At 47.8% G+C, this 22,199-nt stretch overlaps 15 non-coding genes across 15 annotated transcripts; all 15 read right to left on the bottom strand.

The window, feature by feature from the left end:
• Nucleotides 1-286: 286 nt before the first annotated feature.
• On the bottom strand, nucleotides 287-477 carry LOC142689995 (U2 spliceosomal RNA). The gene has a single exon (XR_012858815.1). It is a non-coding gene; the product is annotated as a U2 spliceosomal RNA (small nuclear RNA).
• A 1,288-nt stretch (nucleotides 478-1,765) lies between these two features.
• LOC142689775 (U2 spliceosomal RNA) lies at nucleotides 1,766-1,956 on the bottom strand. Its single transcript, XR_012858616.1, has one exon. It is a non-coding gene; the product is annotated as a U2 spliceosomal RNA (small nuclear RNA).
• A 1,280-nt stretch (nucleotides 1,957-3,236) lies between these two features.
• On the bottom strand, nucleotides 3,237-3,427 carry LOC142689777 (U2 spliceosomal RNA). Its single transcript, XR_012858617.1, has one exon. It is a non-coding gene; the product is annotated as a U2 spliceosomal RNA (small nuclear RNA).
• Nucleotides 3,428-4,723: 1,296 nt separating this feature from the next.
• Nucleotides 4,724-4,914, bottom strand: LOC142689778 (U2 spliceosomal RNA). Its single transcript, XR_012858618.1, has one exon. It is a non-coding gene; the product is annotated as a U2 spliceosomal RNA (small nuclear RNA).
• Nucleotides 4,915-6,202: 1,288 nt separating this feature from the next.
• On the bottom strand, nucleotides 6,203-6,393 carry LOC142689779 (U2 spliceosomal RNA). Its single transcript, XR_012858619.1, has one exon. It is a non-coding gene; the product is annotated as a U2 spliceosomal RNA (small nuclear RNA).
• Nucleotides 6,394-7,689: 1,296 nt separating this feature from the next.
• Nucleotides 7,690-7,880, bottom strand: LOC142689780 (U2 spliceosomal RNA). Its single transcript, XR_012858620.1, has one exon. It is a non-coding gene; the product is annotated as a U2 spliceosomal RNA (small nuclear RNA).
• A 1,284-nt stretch (nucleotides 7,881-9,164) lies between these two features.
• Nucleotides 9,165-9,355, bottom strand: LOC142689781 (U2 spliceosomal RNA). Its single transcript, XR_012858621.1, has one exon. It is a non-coding gene; the product is annotated as a U2 spliceosomal RNA (small nuclear RNA).
• Nucleotides 9,356-10,631: 1,276 nt separating this feature from the next.
• LOC142689782 (U2 spliceosomal RNA) lies at nucleotides 10,632-10,822 on the bottom strand. Its single transcript, XR_012858622.1, has one exon. It is a non-coding gene; the product is annotated as a U2 spliceosomal RNA (small nuclear RNA).
• Nucleotides 10,823-12,094: 1,272 nt separating this feature from the next.
• LOC142689783 (U2 spliceosomal RNA) lies at nucleotides 12,095-12,285 on the bottom strand. The gene has a single exon (XR_012858623.1). It is a non-coding gene; the product is annotated as a U2 spliceosomal RNA (small nuclear RNA).
• A 1,300-nt stretch (nucleotides 12,286-13,585) lies between these two features.
• On the bottom strand, nucleotides 13,586-13,776 carry LOC142689785 (U2 spliceosomal RNA). The gene has a single exon (XR_012858625.1). It is a non-coding gene; the product is annotated as a U2 spliceosomal RNA (small nuclear RNA).
• Nucleotides 13,777-15,072: 1,296 nt separating this feature from the next.
• Nucleotides 15,073-15,263, bottom strand: LOC142689786 (U2 spliceosomal RNA). Its single transcript, XR_012858626.1, has one exon. It is a non-coding gene; the product is annotated as a U2 spliceosomal RNA (small nuclear RNA).
• Nucleotides 15,264-16,547: 1,284 nt separating this feature from the next.
• LOC142689788 (U2 spliceosomal RNA) lies at nucleotides 16,548-16,738 on the bottom strand. Its single transcript, XR_012858627.1, has one exon. It is a non-coding gene; the product is annotated as a U2 spliceosomal RNA (small nuclear RNA).
• Nucleotides 16,739-18,030: 1,292 nt separating this feature from the next.
• On the bottom strand, nucleotides 18,031-18,221 carry LOC142689993 (U2 spliceosomal RNA). The gene has a single exon (XR_012858813.1). It is a non-coding gene; the product is annotated as a U2 spliceosomal RNA (small nuclear RNA).
• A 1,284-nt stretch (nucleotides 18,222-19,505) lies between these two features.
• LOC142689789 (U2 spliceosomal RNA) lies at nucleotides 19,506-19,696 on the bottom strand. Its single transcript, XR_012858628.1, has one exon. It is a non-coding gene; the product is annotated as a U2 spliceosomal RNA (small nuclear RNA).
• Nucleotides 19,697-20,972: 1,276 nt separating this feature from the next.
• On the bottom strand, nucleotides 20,973-21,163 carry LOC142689790 (U2 spliceosomal RNA). The gene has a single exon (XR_012858629.1). It is a non-coding gene; the product is annotated as a U2 spliceosomal RNA (small nuclear RNA).
• Nucleotides 21,164-22,199: the final 1,036 nt, after the last annotated feature.

Raw genomic sequence — 22,199 nt, forward strand, 5'->3', positions numbered from 1 at the left:
GGTGCAGCTCTTTAACTTACCTAAAAGGGAGGGCGGAGAGAAGACAAGGAAGGTGAATGAGGTGTTCCAATGTGAAATGCCGGAAACACAGAAACACAGACGACACACAACAAGAGGTGGCAATCTATTCATTAATTGCATTTAATCAATGAGCTCATTATCACTCATGCATTGTCCAACAGGTGTTGAAATAATGGGATTAAAAAGGGAGATCCCTTCAGAAAGACAGAAACAATAGCAAAGACAAAAAACACTTTTGGAATCTGCTTTTAGTCAACACATAAGGAAAGGGTGCACCGGTCCTGGAAATACTGCAATACCAGGTCAATACGTGGAGTGGACAGAGCAAGCTCTATTTCCATCTCCCTGTTCTAAAAATCCATTTAATATATGGTCCCCAGATAGGGGACGTATCAGATATTAAACTGATAAGAACAGATACTACACTTGATCTTAGCCAAAAGGCCGAGAAGCGATAACCCGAACGGGCCGCGCGTTGCCCGAGCCTGCCCGATACTGCTGTTCAGCCCTTGCAGCGATTCAGCCTACTTCTAGGCAATTCCATGGGGCCCTGCAGGCTCACACACTCACAGCTACACGGGAGGTGAATAAAGGCCGGAGAGGAAGCCAGACAGGATTTGCTTCTTTTGCTTGCACCACAATGCAGTGCTGAAAGAGGAGGAATCTACATAAAAATGCCTTCCTGGCAACGCCCAAATGCCCTGCTGCCATGCAGATAAACACTGGCAGCGGCAGCAAGTGCATGCCCACAGCCACCCCTTGTTCCTTCACACCTTGTATCAGCTGTAATCCAGTCCAGTCCAGTGCTGCCTGCTGAGCAGCACTGACCAACACTGCCTGGGCCCAGGCTTTTATCTCTGAGGCCCCATTATGATGTCAGAAAGCTGGCTCTGGAATCCTGAGGGCTCCACTATGACACGTGCAAAGTTCCGTCTGAACTTTATATAAGACAGTGAGGCTCAGTCAGTCACTCAGTGTTGCCTGAGAGGGCAACACTGCAACAGCCGGCCGCCAGGCTGTCTTTTTTTTGCACAGCTAGTTGCCTCCAGGAGGCCACAAGAGGGAGACAAGGGACTGCAAAATGGAAAATAGGCATCCACCAACTTTACAGACAACTTCTCCTTGCTCCTACAACCTCCATCCTTGCACAGTTTGTTATTCTTCTAGGTAACATAGTAACAAATCCAAATTGCTGCTCTCTTTGTAGGCAAGCAAGGCTTTGTTGCAACTGCAATTCTTACTTCTTCTTGAAATGTAGGGACGACAGTACATTCCATCACATCCATCTAGTGTACACAGGTAGGTCCATTGTGGCGGGCAGGCGAGCGGGCGGGCTGCTTTATTGGCTGTTTGCTGTTCCCCTACTCCACTCCACTATTTGACTGTTGTGCTGCATCAATCAATCAATCAATCAATCAATCAATCAATCAATCAATCAATCAATCAGTGGCTGGCTCAGGTGCAGCTCTTTAACTTACCTAAAAGGGAGGGCGGAGAGAAGACAAGGAAGGTGAATGAGGTGTTCCAATGTGAAATGCCGGAAACACAGAAACACAGACGACACACAACAAGAGGTGGCAATCTATTCATTAATTGCATTTAATCAATGAGCTCATTATCACTCATGCATTGTCCAACAGGTGTTGAAATAATGGGATTAAAAGGGGAGATCCCTTCAGAAAGACAGAAACAATAGCAAAGACAAAAAACACTTTTGGAATCTGCTTTTAGTCAACACATAAGGAAAGGGTGCACCGGTCCTGGAAATACTGCAATACCAGGTCAATGCGTGGAGTGGACAGAGCAAGCTCTATTTCCATCTCCCTGTTCTAAAAATCCATTTAATATATGGTCCCCAGATAGGGGACGTATCAGATATTAAACTGATAAGAACAGATACTACACTTGATCTTAGCCAAAAGGCCGAGAAGCGATAACCCGAACGGGCCGCGCGTTGCCCGAGCCTGCCCGATACTGCTGTTCAGCCCTTGCAGCGATTCAGCCTACTTCTAGGCAATTCCATGGGGCCCTGCAGGCTCACACACTCACAGCTACACGGGAGGTGAATAAAGGCCGGAGAGGAAGCCAGACAGGATTTGCTTCTTTTGCTTGCACCACAATGCAGTGCTGAAAGAGGAGGAATCTACATAAAAACGCCTTCCTGGCAACGCCCAAATGCCCTGCTGCCATGCAGATAAACACTGGCAGCGGCAGCAAGTGCATGCCCACAGCCACCCCTTGTTCCTTCACACCTTGTATCAGCTGTAATCCAGTCCAGTCCAGTGCTGCCTGCTGAGCAGCACTGACCAACACTGCCTGGGCCCAGGCTTTTATCTCTGAGGCCCCATTATGATGTCAGAAAGCTGGCTCTGGAATCCTGAGGGCTCCACTATGACACGTGCAAAGTTCCGTCTGAACTTTATATAAGACGGTGAGGCTCAGTCAGTCACTCAGTGTTGCCTGAGAGGGCAACACTGCAACAGCCGGCCGCCAGGCTGTCTTTTTTTTGCACAGCTAGTTGCCTCCAGGAGGCCACAAGAGGGAGACAAGGGACTGCAAAATGGAAAATAGGCATCCACCAACTTTACAGACAACTTCTCCTTGCTCCTACAACCTCCATCCTTGCACAGTTTGTTATTCTTCTAGGTAACATAGTAACAAATCCAAATTGCTGCTCTCTTTGTAGGCAAGCAAGGCTTTGTTGCAACTGCAATTCTTACTTCTTCTTGAAATGTAGGGACGACAGTACATTCCATCACATCCATCTAGTGTACACAGGTAGGTCCATTGTGGCGGGCAGGCGAGCGGGCGGGCTGCTTTATTGGCTGTTTGCTGTTCCCCTACTCCACTCCACTATTTGACTGTTGTGCTGCATCAATCAATCAATCAATCAATCAATCAATCAATCAATCAATCAGTGGCTGGCTCAGGTGCAGCTCTTTAACTTACCTAAAAGGGAGGGCGGAGAGAAGACAAGGAAGGTGAATGAGGTGTTCCAATGTGAAATGCCGGAAACACAGAAACACAGACGACACACAACAAGAGGTGGCAATCTATTCATTAATTGCATTTAATCAATGAGCTCATTATCACTCATGCATTGTCCAACAGGTGTTGAAATAATGGGATTAAAAGGGGAGATCCCTTCAGAAAGACAGAAACAATAGCAAAGACAAAAAACACTTTTGGAATCTGCTTTTAGTCAACACATAAGGAAAGGGTGCACCGGTCCTGGAAATACTGCAATACCAGGTCAATGCGTGGAGTGGACAGAGCAAGCTCTATTTCCATCTCCCTGTTCTAAAAATCCATTTAATATATGGTCCCCAGATAGGGGACGTATCAGATATTAAACTGATAAGAACAGATACTACACTTGATCTTAGCCAAAAGGCCGAGAAGCGATAACCCGAACGGGCCGCGCGTTGCCCGAGCCTGCCCGATACTGCTGTTCAGCCCTTGCAGCGATTCAGCCTACTTCTAGGCAATTCCATGGGGCCCTGCAGGCTCACACACTCACAGCTACACGGGAGGTGAATAAAGGCCGGAGAGGAAGCCAGACAGGATTTGCTTCTTTTGCTTGCACCACAATGCAGTGCTGAAAGAGGAGGAATCTACATAAAAACGCCTTCCTGGCAACGCCCAAATGCCCTGCTGCCATGCAGATAAACACTGGCAGCGGCAGCAAGTGCATGCCCACAGCCACCCCTTGTTCCTTCACACCTTGTATCAGCTGTAATCCAGTCCAGTCCAGTGCTGCCTGCTGAGCAGCACTGACCAACACTGCCTGGGCCCAGGCTTTTATCTCTGAGGCCCCATTATGATGTCAGAAAGCTGGCTCTGGAATCCTGAGGGCTCCACTATGACACGTGCAAAGTTCCGTCTGAACTTTATATAAGACGGTGAGGCTCAGTCAGTCACTCAGTGTTGCCTGAGAGGGCAACACTGCAACAGCCGGCCGCCAGGCTGTCTTTTTTTTGCACAGCTAGTTGCCTCCAGGAGGCCACAAGAGGGAGACAAGGGACTGCAAAATGGAAAATAGGCATCCACCAACTTTACAGACAACTTCTCCTTGCTCCTACAACCTCCATCCTTGCACAGTTTGTTATTCTTCTAGGTAACATAGTAACAAATCCAAATTGCTGCTCTCTTTGTAGGCAAGCAAGGCTTTGTTGCAACTGCAATTCTTACTTCTTCTTGAAATGTAGGGACGACAGTACATTCCATCACATCCATCTAGTGTACACAGGTAGGTCCATTGTGGCGGGCAGGCGAGCGGGCGGGCTGCTTTATTGGCTGTTTGCTGTTCCCCTACTCCACTCCACTATTTGACTGTTGTGCTGCATCAATCAATCAATCAATCAATCAATCAATCAATCAATCAATCAATCAATCAATCAATCAGTGGCTGGCTCAGGTGCAGCTCTTTAACTTACCTAAAAGGGAGGGCGGAGAGAAGACAAGGAAGGTGAATGAGGTGTTCCAATGTGAAATGCCGGAAACACAGAAACACAGACGACACACAACAAGAGGTGGCAATCTATTCATTAATTGCATTTAATCAATGAGCTCATTATCACTCATGCATTGTCCAACAGGTGTTGAAATAATGGGATTAAAAGGGGAGATCCCTTCAGAAAGACAGAAACAATAGCAAAGACAAAAAACACTTTTGGAATCTGCTTTTAGTCAACACATAAGGAAAGGGTGCACCGGTCCTGGAAATACTGCAATACCAGGTCAATGCGTGGAGTGGACAGAGCAAGCTCTATTTCCATCTCCCTGTTCTAAAAATCCATTTAATATATGGTCCCCAGATAGGGGACGTATCAGATATTAAACTGATAAGAACAGATACTACACTTGATCTTAGCCAAAAGGCCGAGAAGCGATAACCCGAACGGGCCGCGCGTTGCCCGAGCCTGCCCGATACTGCTGTTCAGCCCTTGCAGCGATTCAGCCTACTTCTAGGCAATTCCATGGAGCCCTGCAGGCTCACACACTCACAGCTACACGGGAGGTGAATAAAGGCCGGAGAGGAAGCCAGACAGGATTTGCTTCTTTTGCTTGCACCACAATGCAGTGCTGAAAGAGGAGGAATCTACATAAAAACGCCTTCCTGGCAACGCCCAAATGCCCTGCTGCCATGCAGATAAACACTGGCAGCGGCAGCAAGTGCATGCCCACAGCCACCCCTTGTTCCTTCACACCTTGTATCAGCTGTAATCCAGTCCAGTCCAGTGCTGCCTGCTGAGCAGCACTGACCAACACTGCCTGGGCCCAGGCTTTTATCTCTGAGGCCCCATTATGATGTCAGAAAGCTGGCTCTGGAATCCTGAGGGCTCCACTATGACACGTGCAAAGTTCCGTCTGAACTTTATATAAGACGGTGAGGCTCAGTCAGTCACTCAGTGTTGCCTGAGAGGGCAACACTGCAACAGCCGGCCGCCAGGCTGTCTTTTTTTTGCACAGCTAGTTGCCTCCAGGAGGCCACAAGAGGGAGACAAGGGACTGCAAAATGGAAAATAGGCATCCACCAACTTTACAGACAACTTCTCCTTGCTCCTACAACCTCCATCCTTGCACAGTTTGTTATTCTTCTAGGTAACATAGTAACAAATCCAAATTGCTGCTCTCTTTGTAGGCAAGCAAGGCTTTGTTGCAACTGCAATTCTTACTTCTTCTTGAAATGTAGGGACGACAGTACATTCCATCACATCCATCTAGTGTACACAGGTAGGTCCATTGTGGCGGGCAGGCGAGCGGGCGGGCTGCTTTATTGGCTGTTTGCTGTTCCCCTACTCCACTCCACTATTTGACTGTTGTGCTGCATCAATCAATCAATCAATCAATCAATCAATCAATCAATCAATCAATCAATCAGTGGCTGGCTCAGGTGCAGCTCTTTAACTTACCTAAAAGGGAGGGCGGAGAGAAGACAAGGAAGGTGAATGAGGTGTTCCAATGTGAAATGCCGGAAACACAGAAACACAGACGACACACAACAAGAGGTGGCAATCTATTCATTAATTGCATTTAATCAATGAGCTCATTATCACTCATGCATTGTCCAACAGGTGTTGAAATAATGGGATTAAAAGGGGAGATCCCTTCAGAAAGACAGAAACAATAGCAAAGACAAAAAACACTTTTGGAATCTGCTTTTAGTCAACACATAAGGAAAGGGTGCACCGGTCCTGGAAATACTGCAATACCAGGTCAATGCGTGGAGTGGACAGAGCAAGCTCTATTTCCATCTCCCTGTTCTAAAAATCCATTTAATATATGGTCCCCAGATAGGGGACGTATCAGATATTAAACTGATAAGAACAGATACTACACTTGATCTTAGCCAAAAGGCCGAGAAGCGATAACCCGAACGGGCCGCGCGTTGCCCGAGCCTGCCCGATACTGCTGTTCAGCCCTTGCAGCGATTCAGCCTACTTCTAGGCAATTCCATGGGGCCCTGCAGGCTCACACACTCACAGCTACACGGGAGGTGAATAAAGGCCGGAGAGGAAGCCAGACAGGATTTGCTTCTTTTGCTTGCACCACAATGCAGTGCTGAAAGAGGAGGAATCTACATAAAAACGCCTTCCTGGCAACGCCCAAATGCCCTGCTGCCATGCAGATAAACACTGGCAGCGGCAGCAAGTGCATGCCCACAGCCACCCCTTGTTCCTTCACACCTTGTATCAGCTGTAATCCAGTCCAGTCCAGTGCTGCCTGCTGAGCAGCACTGACCAACACTGCCTGGGCCCAGGCTTTTATCTCTGAGGCCCCATTATGATGTCAGAAAGCTGGCTCTGGAATCCTGAGGGCTCCACTATGACACGTGCAAAGTTCCGTCTGAACTTTATATAAGACGGTGAGGCTCAGTCAGTCACTCAGTGTTGCCTGAGAGGGCAACACAGCAACAGCCGGCCGCCAGGCTGTCTTTTTTTTGCACAGCTAGTTGCCTCCAGGAGGCCACAAGAGGGAGACAAGGGACTGCAAAATGGAAAATAGGCATCCACCAACTTTACAGACAACTTCTCCTTGCTCCTACAACCTCCATCCTTGCACAGTTTGTTATTCTTCTAGGTAACATAGTAACAAATCCAAATTGCTGCTCTCTTTGTAGGCAAGCAAGGCTTTGTTGCAACTGCAATTCTTACTTCTTCTTGAAATGTAGGGACGACAGTACATTCCATCACATCCATCTAGTGTACACAGGTAGGTCCATTGTGGCGGGCAGGCGAGCGGGCGGGCTGCTTTATTGGCTGTTTGCTGTTCCCCTACTCCACTCCACTATTTGACTGTTGTGCTGCATCAATCAATCAATCAATCAATCAATCAATCAATCAATCAATCAATCAATCAATCAATCAGTGGCTGGCTCAGGTGCAGCTCTTTAACTTACCTAAAAGGGAGGGCGGAGAGAAGACAAGGAAGGTGAATGAGGTGTTCCAATGTGAAATGCCGGAAACACAGAAACACAGACGACACACAACAAGAGGTGGCAATCTATTCATTAATTGCATTTAATCAATGAGCTCATTATCACTCATGCATTGTCCAACAGGTGTTGAAATAATGGGATTAAAAGGGGAGATCCCTTCAGAAAGACAGAAACAATAGCAAAGACAAAAAACACTTTTGGAATCTGCTTTTAGTCAACACATAAGGAAAGGGTGCACCGGTCCTGGAAATACTGCAATACCAGGTCAATGCGTGGAGTGGACAGAGCAAGCTCTATTTCCATCTCCCTGTTCTAAAAATCCATTTAATATATGGTCCCCAGATAGGGGACGTATCAGATATTAAACTGATAAGAACAGATACTACACTTGATCTTAGCCAAAAGGCCGAGAAGCGATAACCCGAACGGGCCGCGCGTTGCCCGAGCCTGCCCGATACTGCTGTTCAGCCCTTGCAGCGATTCAGCCTACTTCTAGGCAATTCCATGGGGCCCTGCAGGCTCACACACTCACAGCTACACGGGAGGTGAATAAAGGCCGGAGAGGAAGCCAGACAGGATTTGCTTCTTTTGCTTGCACCACAATGCAGTGCTGAAAGAGGAGGAATCTACATAAAAACGCCTTCCTGGCAACGCCCAAATGCCCTGCTGCCATGCAGATAAACACTGGCAGCGGCAGCAAGTGCATGCCCACAGCCACCCCTTGTTCCTTCACACCTTGTATCAGCTGTAATCCAGTCCAGTCCAGTGCTGCCTGCTGAGCAGCACTGACCAACACTGCCTGGACCCAGGCTTTTATCTCTGAGGCCCCATTATGATGTCAGAAAGCTGGCTCTGGAATCCTGAGGGCTCCACTATGACACGTGCAAAGTTCCGTCTGAACTTTATATAAGACGGTGAGGCTCAGTCAGTCACTCAGTGTTGCCTGAGAGGGCAACACTGCAACAGCCGGCCGCCAGGCTGTCTTTTTTTTGCACAGCTAGTTGCCTCCAGGAGGCCACAAGAGGGAGACAAGGGACTGCAAAATGGAAAATAGGCATCCACCAACTTTACAGACAACTTCTCCTTGCTCCTACAACCTCCATCCTTGCACAGTTTGTTATTCTTCTAGGTAACATAGTAACAAATCCAAATTGCTGCTCTCTTTGTAGGCAAGCAAGGCTTTGTTGCAACTGCAATTCTTACTTCTTCTTGAAATGTAGGGACGACAGTACATTCCATCACATCCATCTAGTGTACACAGGTAGGTCCATTGTGGCGGGCAGGCGAGCGGGCAGGCTGCTTTATTGGCTGTTTGCTGTTCCCCTACTCCACTCCACTATTTGACTGTTGTGCTGCATCAATCAATCAATCAATCAATCAATCAATCAATCAATCAATCAATCAGTGGCTGGCTCAGGTGCAGCTCTTTAACTTACCTAAAAGGGAGGGCGGAGAGAAGACAAGGAAGGTGAATGAGGTGTTCCAATGTGAAATGCCGGAAACACAGAAACACAGACGACACACAACAAGAGGTGGCAATCTATTCATTAATTGCATTTAATCAATGAGCTCATTATCACTCATGCATTGTCCAACAGGTGTTGAAATAATGGGATTAAAAGGGGAGATCCCTTCAGAAAGACAGAAACAATAGCAAAGACAAAAAACACTTTTGGAATCTGCTTTTAGTCAACACATAAGGAAAGGGTGCACCGGTCCTGGAAATACTGCAATACCAGGTCAATGCGTGGAGTGGACAGAGCAAGCTCTATTTCCATCTCCCTGTTCTAAAAATCCATTTAATATATGGTCCCCAGATAGGGGACGTATCAGATATTAAACTGATAAGAACAGATACTACACTTGATCTTAGCCAAAAGGCCGAGAAGCGATAACCCGAACGGGCCGCGCGTTGCCCGAGCCTGCCCGATACTGCTGTTCAGCCCTTGCAGCGATTCAGCCTACTTCTAGGCAATTCCATGGGGCCCTGCAGGCTCACACACTCACAGCTACACGGGAGGTGAATAAAGGCCGGAGAGGAAGCCAGACAGGATTTGCTTCTTTTGCTTGCACCACAATGCAGTGCTGAAAGAGGAGGAATCTACATAAAAACGCCTTCCTGGCAACGCCCAAATGCCCTGCTGCCATGCAGATAAACACTGGCAGCGGCAGCAAGTGCATGCCCACAGCCACCCCTTGTTCCTTCACACCTTGTATCAGCTGTAATCCAGTCCAGTCCAGTGCTGCCTGCTGAGCAGCACTGACCAACACTGCCTGGGCCCAGGCTTTTATCTCTGAGGCCCCATTATGATGTCAGAAAGCTGGCTCTGGAATCCTGAGGGCTCCACTATGACACGTGCAAAGTTCCGTCTGAACTTTATATAAGACGGTGAGGCTCAGTCAGTCACTCAGTGTTGCCTGAGAGGGCAACACTGCAACAGCCGGCCGCCAGGCTGTCTTTTTTTTGCACAGCTAGTTGCCTCCAGGAGGCCACAAGAGGGAGACAAGGGACTGCAAAATGGAAAATAGGCATCCACCAACTTTACAGACAACTTCTCCTTGCTCCTACAACCTCCATCCTTGCACAGTTTGTTATTCTTCTAGGTAACATAGTAACAAATCCAAATTGCTGCTCTCTTTGTAGGCAAGCAAGGCTTTGTTGCAACTGCAATTCTTACTTCTTCTTGAAATGTAGGGACGACAGTACATTCCATCACATCCATCTAGTGTACACAGGTAGGTCCATTGTGGCGGGCAGGCGAGCGGGCGGGCTGCTTTATTGGCTGTTTGCTGTTCCCCTACTCCACTCCACTATTTGACTGTTGTGCTGCATCAATCAATCAATCAATCAATCAATCAATCAATCAATCAGTGGCTGGCTCAGGTGCAGCTCTTTAACTTACCTAAAAGGGAGGGCGGAGAGAAGACAAGGAAGGTGAATGAGGTGTTCCAATGTGAAATGCCGGAAACACAGAAACACAGACGACACACAACAAGAGGTGGCAATCTATTCATTAATTGCATTTAATCAATGAGCTCATTATCACTCATGCATTGTCCAACAGGTGTTGAAATAATGGGATTAAAAGGGGAGATCCCTTCAGAAAGACAGAAACAATAGCAAAGACAAAAAACACTTTTGGAATCTGCTTTTAGTCAACACATAAGGAAAGGGTGCACCGGTCCTGGAAATACTGCAATACCAGGTCAATGCGTGGAGTGGACAGAGCAAGCTCTATTTCCATCTCCCTGTTCTAAAAATCCATTTAATATATGGTCCCCAGATAGGGGACGTATCAGATATTAAACTGATAAGAACAGATACTACACTTGATCTTAGCCAAAAGGCCGAGAAGCGATAACCCGAACGGGCCGCGCGTTGCCCGAGCCTGCCCGATACTGCTGTTCAGCCCTTGCAGCGATTCAGCCTACTTCTAGGCAATTCCATGGGGCCCTGCAGGCTCACACACTCACAGCTACACGGGAGGTGAATAAAGGCCGGAGAGGAAGCCAGACAGGATTTGCTTCTTTTGCTTGCACCACAATGCAGTGCTGAAAGAGGAGGAATCTACATAAAAACGCCTTCCTGGCAACGCCCAAATGCCCTGCTGCCATGCAGATAAACACTGGCAGCGGCAGCAAGTGCATGCCCACAGCCACCCCTTGTTCCTTCACACCTTGTATCAGCTGTAATCCAGTCCAGTCCAGTGCTGCCTGCTGAGCAGCACTGACCAACACTGCCTGGGCCCAGGCTTTTATCTCTGAGGCCCCATTATGATGTCAGAAAGCTGGCTCTGGAATCCTGAGGGCTCCACTATGACACGTGCAAAGTTCCGTCTGAACTTTATATAAGACGGTGAGGCTCAGTCAGTCACTCAGTGTTGCCTGAGAGGGCAACACTGCAACAGCCGGCCGCCAGGCTGTCTTTTTTTTGCACAGCTAGTTGCCTCCAGGAGGCCACAAGAGGGAGACAAGGGACTGCAAAATGGAAAATAGGCATCCACCAACTTTACAGACAACTTCTCCTTGCTCCTACAACCTCCATCCTTGCACAGTTTGTTATTCTTCTAGGTAACATAGTAACAAATCCAAATTGCTGCTCTCTTTGTAGGCAAGCAAGGCTTTGTTGCAACTGCAATTCTTACTTCTTCTTGAAATGTAGGGACGACAGTACATTCCATCACATCCATCTAGTGTACACAGGTAGGTCCATTGTGGCGGGCAGGCGAGCGGGCGGGCTGCTTTATTGGCTGTTTGCTGTTCCCCTACTCCACTCCACTATTTGACTGTTGTGCTGCATCAATCAATCAATCAATCAATCAATCAATCAATCAGTGGCTGGCTCAGGTGCAGCTCTTTAACTTACCTAAAAGGGAGGGCGGAGAGAAGACAAGGAAGGTGAATGAGGTGTTCCAATGTGAAATGCCGGAAACACAGAAACACAGACGACACACAACAAGAGGTGGCAATCTATTCATTAATTGCATTTAATCAATGAGCTCATTATCACTCATGCATTGTCCAACAGGTGTTGAAATAATGGGATTAAAAGGGGAGATCCCTTCAGAAAGACAGAAACAATAGCAAAGACAAAAAACACTTTTGGAATCTGCTTTTAGTCAACACATAAGGAAAGGGTGCACCGGTCCTGGAAATACTGCAATACCAGGTCAATGCGTGGAGTGGACAGAGCAAGCTCTATTTCCATCTCCCTGTTCTAAAAATCCATTTAATATATGGTCCCCAGATAGGGGACGTATCAGATATTAAACTGATAAGAACAGATACTACACTTGATCTTAGCCAAAAGGCCGAGAAGCGATAACCCGAACGGGCCGCGCGTTGCCCGAGCCTGCCCGATACTGCTGTTCAGCCCTTGCAGCGATTCAGCCTACTTCTAGGCAATTCCATGGGGCCCTGCAGGCTCACACACTCACAGCTACACGGGAGGTGAATAAAGGCCGGAGAGGAAGCCAGACAGGATTTGCTTCTTTTGCTTGCACCACAATGCAGTGCTGAAAGAGGAGGAATCTACATAAAAACGCCTTCCTGGCAACGCCCAAATGCCCTGCTGCCATGCAGATAAACACTGGCAGCGGCAGCAAGTGCATGCCCACAGCCACCCCTTGTTCCTTCACACCTTGTATCAGCTGTAATCCAGTCCAGTCCAGTGCTGCCTGCTGAGCAGCACTGACCAACACTGCCTGGGCCCAGGCTTTTATCTCTGAGGCCCCATTATGATGTCAGAAAGCTGGCTCTGGAATCCTGAGGGCTCCACTATGACACGTGCAAAGTTCCGTCTGAACTTTATATAAGACGGTGAGGCTCAGTCAGTCACTCAGTGTTGCCTGAGAGGGCAACACTGCAACAGCCGGCCGCCAGGCTGTCTTTTTTTTGCACAGCTAGTTGCCTCCAGGAGGCCACAAGAGGGAGACAAGGGACTGCAAAATGGAAAATAGGCATCCACCAACTTTACAGACAACTTCTCCTTGCTCCTACAACCTCCATCCTTGCACAGTTTGTTATTCTTCTAGGTAACATAGTAACAAATACAAATTGCTGCTCTCTTTGTAGGCAAGCAAGGCTTTGTTGCAACTGCAATTCTTACTTCTTCTTGAAATGTAGGGACGACAGTACATTCCATCACATCCATCTAGTGTACACAGGTAGGTCCATTGTGGCGGGCAGGCGAGCGGGCGGGCTGCTTTATTGGCTGTTTGCTGTTCCCCTACTCCACTCCACTATTTGACTGTTGTGCTGCATCAATCAATCAATCAATCAATCAATCAATCAATCAATCAATCAATCAATCAATCAATCAATCAGTGGCTGGCTCAGGTACAGCTCTTTAACTTACCTAAAAGGGAGGGCGGAGAGAAGACAAGGAAGGTGAATGAGGTGTTCCAATGTGAAATGCCGGAAACACAGAAACACAGACGACACACAACAAGAGGTGGCAATCTATTCATTAATTGCACTTAATCAATGAGCTCATTATCACTCATGCATTGTCCAACAGGTGTTGAAATAATGGGATTAAAAGGGGAGATCCCTTCAGAAAGACAGAAACAATAGCAAAGACAAAAAACACTTTTGGAATCTGCTTTTAGTCAACACATAAGGAAAGGGTGCACCGGTCCTGGAAATACTGCAATACCAGGTCAATGCGTGGAGTGGACAGAGCAAGCTCTATTTCCATCTCCCTGTTCTAAAAATCCATTTAATATATGGTCCCCAGATAGGGGACGTATCAGATATTAAACTGATAAGAACAGATACTACACTTGATCTTAGCCAAAAGGCCGAGAAGCGATAACCCGAACGGGCCGCGCGTTGCCCGAGCCTGCCCGATACTGCTGTTCAGCCCTTGCAGCGATTCAGCCTACTTCTAGGCAATTCCATGGGGCCCTGCAGGCTCACACACTCACAGCTACACGGGAGGTGAATAAAGGCCGGAGAGGAAGCCAGACAGGATTTGCTTCTTTTGCTTGCACCACAATGCAGTGCTGAAAGAGGAGGAATCTACATAAAAACGCCTTCCTGGCAACGCCCAAATGCCCTGCTGCCATGCAGATAAACACTGGCAGCGGCAGCAAGCGCATGCCCACAGCCACCCCTTGTTCCTTCACACCTTGTATCAGCTGTAATCCAGTCCAGTCCAGTGCTGCCTGCTGAGCAGCACTGACCAACACTGCCTGGGCCCAGGCTTTTATCTCTGAGGCCCCATTATGATGTCAGAAAGCTGGCTCTGGAATCCTGAGGGCTCCACTATGACACGTGCAAAGTTCCGTCTGAACTTTATATAAGACGGTGAGGCTCAGTCAGTCACTCAGTGTTGCCTGAGAGGGCAACACTGCAACAGCCGGCCGCCAGGCTGTCTTTTTTTTGCACAGCTAGTTGCCTCCAGGAGGCCACAAGAGGGAGACAAGGGACTGCAAAATGGAAAATAGGCATCCACCAACTTTACAGACAACTTCTCCTTGCTCCTACAACCTCCATCCTTGCACAGTTTGTTATTCTTCTAGGTAACATAGTAACAAATCCAAATTGCTGCTCTCTTTGTAGGCAAGCAAGGCTTTGTTGCAACTGCAATTCTTACTTCTTCTTGAAATGTAGGGACGACAGTACATTCCATCACATCCATCTAGTGTACACAGGTAGGTCCATTGTGGCGGGCAGGCGAGCGGGCGGGCTGCTTTATTGGCTGTTTGCTGTTCCCCTACTCCACTCCACTATTTGACTGTTGTGCTGCATCAATCAATCAATCAATCAATCAATCAATCAATCAATCAATCAATCAATCAATCAATCAGTGGCTGGCTCAGGTGCAGCTCTTTAACTTACCTAAAAGGGAGGGCGGAGAGAAGACAAGGAAGGTGAATGAGGTGTTCCAATGTGAAATGCCGGAAACACAGAAACACAGACAACACACAACAAGAGGTGGCAATCTATTCATTAATTGCATTTAATCAATGAGCTCATTATCACTCATGCATTGTCCAACAGGTGTTGAAATAATGGGATTAAAAGGGGAGATCCCTTCAGAAAGACAGAAACAATAGCAAAGACAAAAAACACTTTTGGAATCTGCTTTTAGTCAACACATAAGGAAAGGGTGCACCGGTCCTGGAAATACTGCAATACCAGGTCAATGCGTGGAGTGGACAGAGCAAGCTCTATTTCCATCTCCCTGTTCTAAAAATCCATTTAATATATGGTCCCCAGATAGGGGACGTATCAGATATTAAACTGATAAGAACAGATACTACACTTGATCTTAGCCAAAAGGCCGAGAAGCGATAACCCGAACGGGCCGCGCGTTGCCCGAGCCTGCCCGATACTGCTGTTCAGCCCTTGCAGCGATTCAGCCTACTTCTAGGCAATTCCATGGGGCCCTGCAGGCTCACACACTCACAGCTACACGGGAGGTGAATAAAGGCCGGAGAGGAAGCCAGACAGGATTTGCTTCTTTTGCTTGCACCACAATGCAGTGCTGAAAGAGGAGGAATCTACATAAAAACGCCTTCCTGGCAACGCCCAAATGCCCTGCTGCCATGCAGATAAACACTGGCAGCGGCAGCAAGTGCATGCCCACAGCCACCCCTTGTTCCTTCACACCTTGTATCAGCTGTAATCCAGTCCAGTCCAGTGCTGCCTGCTGAGCAGCACTGACCAACACTGCCTGGGCCCAGGCTTTTATCTCTGAGGCCCCATTATGATGTCAGAAAGCTGGCTCTGGAATCCTGAGGGCTCCACTATGACACGTGCAAAGTTCCGTCTGAACTTTATATAAGACGGTGAGGCTCAGTCAGTCACTCAGTGTTGCCTGAGAGGGCAACACTGCAACAGCCGGCCGCCAGGCTGTCTTTTTTTTGCACAGCTAGTTGCCTCCAGGAGGCCACAAGAGGGAGACAAGGGACTGCAAAATGGAAAATAGGCATCCACCAACTTTACAGACAACTTCTCCTTGCTCCTACAACCTCCATCCTTGCACAGTTTGTTATTCTTCTAGGTAACATAGTAACAAATCCAAATTGCTGCTCTCTTTGTAGGCAAGCAAGGCTTTGTTGCAACTGCAATTCTTACTTCTTCTTGAAATGTAGGGACGACAGTACATTCCATCACATCCATCTAGTGTACACAGGTAGGTCCATTGTGGCGGGCAGGCGAGCGGGCGGGCTGCTTTATTGGCTGTTTGCTGTTCCCCTACTCCACTCCACTATTTGACTGTTGTGCTGCATCAATCAATCAATCAATCCATCAATCAATCAATCAATCAATCAATCAGTGGCTGGCTCAGGTGCAGCTCTTTAACTTACCTAAAAGGGAGGGCGGAGAGAAGACAAGGAAGGTGAATGAGGTGTTCCAATGTGAAATGCCGGAAACACAGAAACACAGACGACACACAACAAGAGGTGGCAATCTATTCATTAATTGCATTTAATCAATGAGCTCATTATCACTCATGCATTGTCCAACAGGTGTTGAAATAATGGGATTAAAAGGGGAGATCCCTTCAGAAAGACAGAAACAATAGCAAAGACAAAAAACACTTTTGGAATCTGCTTTTAGTCAACACATAAGGAAAGGGTGCACCGGTCCTGGAAATACTGCAATACCAGGTCAATGCGTGGAGTGGACAGAGCAAGCTCTATTTCCATCTCCCTGTTCTAAAAATCCATTTAATATATGGTCCCCAGATAGGGGACGTATCAGATATTAAACTGATAAGAACAGATACTACACTTGATCTTAGCCAAAAGGCCGAGAAGCGATAACCCGAACGGGCCGCGCGTTGCCCGAGCCTGCCCGATACTGCTGTTCAGCCCTTGCAGCGATTCAGCCTACTTCTAGGCAATTCCATGGGGCCCTGCAGGCTCACACACTCACAGCTACACGGGAGGTGAATAAAGGCCGGAGAGGAAGCCAGACAGGATTTGCTTCTTTTGCTTGCACCACAATGCAGTGCTGAAAGAGGAGGAATCTACATAAAAACGCCTTCCTGGCAACGCCCAAATGCCCTGCTGCCATGCAGATAAACACTGGCAGCGGCAGCAAGTGCATGCCCACAGCCACCCCTTGTTCCTTCACACCTTGTATCAGCTGTAATCCAGTCCAGTCCAGTGCTGCCTGCTGAGCAGCACTGACCAACACTGCCTGGGCCCAGGCTTTTATCTCTGAGGCCCCATTATGATGTCAGAAAGCTGGCTCTGGAATCCTGAGGGCTCCACTATGACACGTGCAACGTTCCGTCTGAACTTTATATAAGACGGTGAGGCTCAGTCAGTCACTCAGTGTTGCCTGAGAGGGCAACACTGCAACAGCCGGCCGCCAGGCTGTCTTTTTTTTGCACAGCTAGTTGCCTCCAGGAGGCCACAAGAGGGAGACAAGGGACTGCAAAATGGAAAATAGGCATCCACCAACTTTACAGACAACTTCTCCTTGCTCCTACAACCTCCATCCTTGCACAGTTTGTTATTCTTCTAGGTAACATAGTAACAAATCCAAATTGCTGCTCTCTTTGTAGGCAAGCAAGGCTTTGTTGCAACTGCAATTCTTACTTCTTCTTGAAATGTAGGGACGACAGTACATTCCATCACATCCATCTAGTGTACACAGGTAGGTCCATTGTGGCGGGCAGGCGAGCGGGCGGGCTGCTTTATTGGCTGTTTGCTGTTCCCCTACTCCACTCCACTATTTGACTGTTGTGCTGCATCAATCAATCAATCAATCAATCAATCAATCAATCAATCAATCAATCAATCAATCAGTGGCTGGCTCAGGTGCAGCTCTTTAACTTACCTAAAAGGGAGGGCGGAGAGAAGACAAGGAAGGTGAATGAGGTGTTCCAATGTGAAATGCCGGAAACACAGAAACACAGACGACACACAACAAGAGGTGGCAATCTATTCATTAATTGCATTTAATCAATGAGCTCATTATCACTCATGCATTGTCCAACAGGTGTTGAAATAATGGGATTAAAAGGGGAGATCCCTTCAGAAAGACAGAAACAATAGCAAAGACAAAAAACACTTTTGGAATCTGCTTTTAGTCAACACATAAGGAAAGGGTGCACCGGTCCTGGAAATACTGCAATACCAGGTCAATGCGTGGAGTGGACAGAGCAAGCTCTATTTCCATCTCCCTGTTCTAAAAATCCATTTAATATATGGTCCCCGGATAGGGGACGTATCAGATATTAAACTGATAAGAACAGATACTACACTTGATCTTAGCCAAAAGGCCGAGAAGCGATAACCCGAACGGGCCGCGCGTTGCCCGAGCCTGCCCGATACTGCTGTTCAGCCCTTGCAGCGATTCAGCCTACTTCTAGGCAATTCCATGGGGCCCTGCAGGCTCACACACTCACAGCTACACGGGAGGTGAATAAAGGCCGGAGAGGAAGCCAGACAGGATTTGCTTCTTTTGCTTGCACCACAATGCAGTGCTGAAAGAGGAGGAATCTACATAAAAACGCCTTCCTGGCAACGCCCAAATGCCCTGCTGCCATGCAGATAAACACTGGCAGCGGCAGCAAGTGCATGCCCACAGCCACCCCTTGTTCCTTCACACCTTGTATCAGCTGTAATCCAGTCCAGTCCAGTGCTGCCTGCTGAGCAGCACTGACCAACACTGCCTGGGCCCAGGCTTTTATCTCTGAGGCCCCATTATGATGTCAGAAAGCTGGCTCTGGAATCCTGAGGGCTCCACTATGACACGTGCAAAGTTCCGTCTGAACTTTATATAAGACGGTGAGGCTCAGTCAGTCACTCAGTGTTGCCTGAGAGGGCAACACTGCAACAGCCGGCCGCCAGGCTGTCTTTTTTTTGCACAGCTAGTTGCCTCCAGGAGGCCACAAGAGGGAGACAAGGGACTGCAAAATGGAAAATAGGCATCCACCAACTTTACAGACAACTTCTCCTTGCTCCTACAACCTCCATCCTTGCACAGTTTGTTATTCTTCTAGGTAACATAGTAACAAATCCAAATTGCTGCTCTCTTTGTAGGCAATCAAGGCTTTGTTGCAACTGCAATTCTTACTTCTTCTTGAAATGTAGGGACGACAGTACATTCCATCACATCCATCTAGTGTACACAGGTAGGTCCATTGTGGCGGGCAGGCGAGCGGGCGGGCTGCTTTATTGGCTGTTTGCTGTTCCCCTACTCCACTCCACTATTTGACTGTTGTGCTGCATCAATCAATCAATCAATCAATCAATCAATCAATCAATCAATCAATCAGTGGCTGGCTCAGGTGCAGCTCTTTAACTTACCTAAAAGGGAGGGCGGAGAGAAGACAAGGAAGGTGAATGAGGTGTTCCAATGTGAAATGCCGGAAACACAGAAACACAGACGACACACAACAAGAGGTGGCAATCTATTCATTAATTGCATTTAATCAATGAGCTCATTATCACTCATGCATTGTCCAACAGGTGTTGAAATAATGGGATTAAAAGGGGAGATCCCTTCAGAAAGACAGAAACAATAGCAAAGACAAAAAACACTTTTGGAATCTGCTTTTAGTCAACACATAAGGAAAGGGTGCACCGGTCCTGGAAATACTGCAATACCAGGTCAATGCGTGGAGTGGACAGAGCAAGCTCTATTTCCATCTCCCTGTTCTAAAAATCCATTTAATATATGGTCCCCAGATAGGGGACGTATCAGATATTAAACTGATAAGAACAGATACTACACTTGATCTTAGCCAAAAGGCCGAGAAGCGATAACCCGAACGGGCCGCGCGTTGCCCGAGCCTGCCCGATACTGCTGTTCAGCCCTTGCAGCGATTCAGCCTACTTCTAGGCAATTCCATGGGGCCCTGCAGGCTCACACACTCACAGCTACACGGGAGGTGAATAAAGGCCGGAGAGGAAGCCAGACAGGATTTGCTTCTTTTGCTTGCACCACAATGCAGTGCTGAAAGAGGAGGAATCTACATAAAAACGCCTTCCTGGCAACGCCCAAATGCCCTGCTGCCATGCAGATAAACACTGGCAGCGGCAGCAAGTGCATGCCCACAGCCACCCCTTGTTCCTTCACACCTTGTATCAGCTGTAATCCAGTCCAGTCCAGTGCTGCCTGCTGAGCAGCACTGACCAACACTGCCTGGGCCCAGGCTTTTATCTCTGAGGCCCCATTATGATGTCAGAAAGCTGGCTCTGGAATCCTGAGGGCTCCACTATGACACGTGCAAAGTTCCGTCTGAACTTTATATAAGACGGTGAGGCTCAGTCAGTCACTCAGTGTTGCCTGAGAGGGCAACACTGCAACAGCCGGCCGCCAGGCTGTCTTTTTTTTGCACAGCTAGTTGCCTCCAGGAGGCCACAAGAGGGAGACAAGGGACTGCAAAATGGAAAATAGGCATCCACCAACTTTACAGACAACTTCTCCTTGCTCCTACAACCTCCATCCTTGCACAGTTTGTTATTCTTCTAGGTAACATAGTAACAAATCCAAATTGCTGCTCTCTTTGTAGGCAAGCAAGGCTTTGTTGCAACTGCAATTCTTACTTCTTCTTGAAATGTAGGGACGACAGTACATTCCATCACATCCATCTAGTGTACACAGGTAGGTCCATTGTGGCGGGCAGGCGAGCGGGCGGGCTGCTTTATTGGCTGTTTGCTGTTCCCCTACTCCACTCCACTATTTGACTGTTGTGCTGCATCAATCAATCAATCAATCAATCAATCAATCAATCAATCAGTGGCTGGCTCAGGTGCAGCTCTTTAACTTACCTAAAAGGGAGGGCGGAGAGAAGACAAGGAAGGTGAATGAGGTGTTCCAATGTGAAATGCCGGAAACACAGAAACACAGACGACACACAACAAGAGGTGGCAATCTATTCATTAATTGCATTTAATCAATGAGCTCATTATCACTCATGCATTGTCCAACAGGTGTTGAAATAATGGGATTAAAAGGGGAGATCCCTTCAGAAAGACAGAAACAATAGCAAAGACAAAAAACACTTTTGGAATCTGCTTTTAGTCAACACATAAGGAAAGGGTGCACCGGTCCTGGAAATACTGCAATACCAGGTCAATGCGTGGAGTGGACAGAGCAAGCTCTATTTCCATCTCCCTGTTCTAAAAATCCATTTAATATATGGTCCCCAGATAGGGGACGTATCAGATATTAAACTGATAAGAACAGATACTACACTTGATCTTAGCCAAAAGGCCGAGAAGCGATAACCCGAACGGGCCGCGCGTTGCCCGAGCCTGCCCGATACTGCTGTTCAGCCCTTGCAGCGATTCAGCCTACTTCTAGGCAATTCCATGGGGCCCTGCAGGCTCACACACTCACAGCTACACGGGAGGTGAATAAAGGCCGGAGAGGAAGCCAGACAGGATTTGCTTCTTTTGCTTGCACCACAATGCAGTGCTGAAAGAGGAGGAATCTACATAAAAACGCCTTCCTGGCAACGCCCAAATGCCCTGCTGCCATGCAGATAAACACTGGCAGCGGCAGCAAGTGCATGCCCACAGCCACCCCTTGTTCCTTCACACCTTGTATCAGCTGTAATCCAGTCCAGTCCAGTGCTGCCTGCTGAGCAGCACTGACCAACACTGCCTGGGCCCAGGCTTTTATCTCTGAGGCCCCATTATGATGTCAGAAAGCTGGCTCTGGAATCCTGAGGGCTCCACTATGACACGTGCAAAGTTCCGTCTGAACTTTATATAAGACGGTGAGGCTCAGTCAGTCACTCAGTGTTGCCTGAGAGGGCAACACTGCAACAGCCGGCCGCCAGGCTGTCTTTTTTTTGCACAGCTAGTTGCCTCCAGGAGGCCACAAGAGGGAGACAAGGGACTGCAAAATGGAAAATAGGCATCCACCAACTTTACAGACAACTTCTCCTTGCTCCTACAACCTCCATCCTTGCACAGTTTGTTATTCTTCTAGGTAACATAGTAACAAATCCAAATTGCTGCTCTCTTTGTAGGCAATCAAGGCTTTGTTGCAACTGCAATTCTTACTTCTTCTTGAAATGTAGGGACGACAGTACATTCCATCACATCCATCTAGTGTACACAGGTAGGTCCATTGTGGCGGGCAGGCGAGCGGGCGGGCTGCTTTATTGGCTGTTTGCTGTTCCCCTACTCCACTCCACTATTTGACTGTTGTGCTGCATCAATCAATCAATCAATCAATCAATCAATCAATCAGTGGCTGGCTCAGGTGCAGCTCTTTAACTTACCTAAAAGGGAGGGCGGAGAGAAGACAAGGA

The sequence above is a fragment of the Rhinoderma darwinii genome, assembly GCF_050947455.1.
Source record: "Rhinoderma darwinii isolate aRhiDar2 chromosome 5 unlocalized genomic scaffold, aRhiDar2.hap1 SUPER_5_unloc_32, whole genome shotgun sequence".
In the NCBI taxonomy this organism is placed as follows: Eukaryota; Metazoa; Chordata; class Amphibia; order Anura; family Rhinodermatidae; genus Rhinoderma; species Rhinoderma darwinii.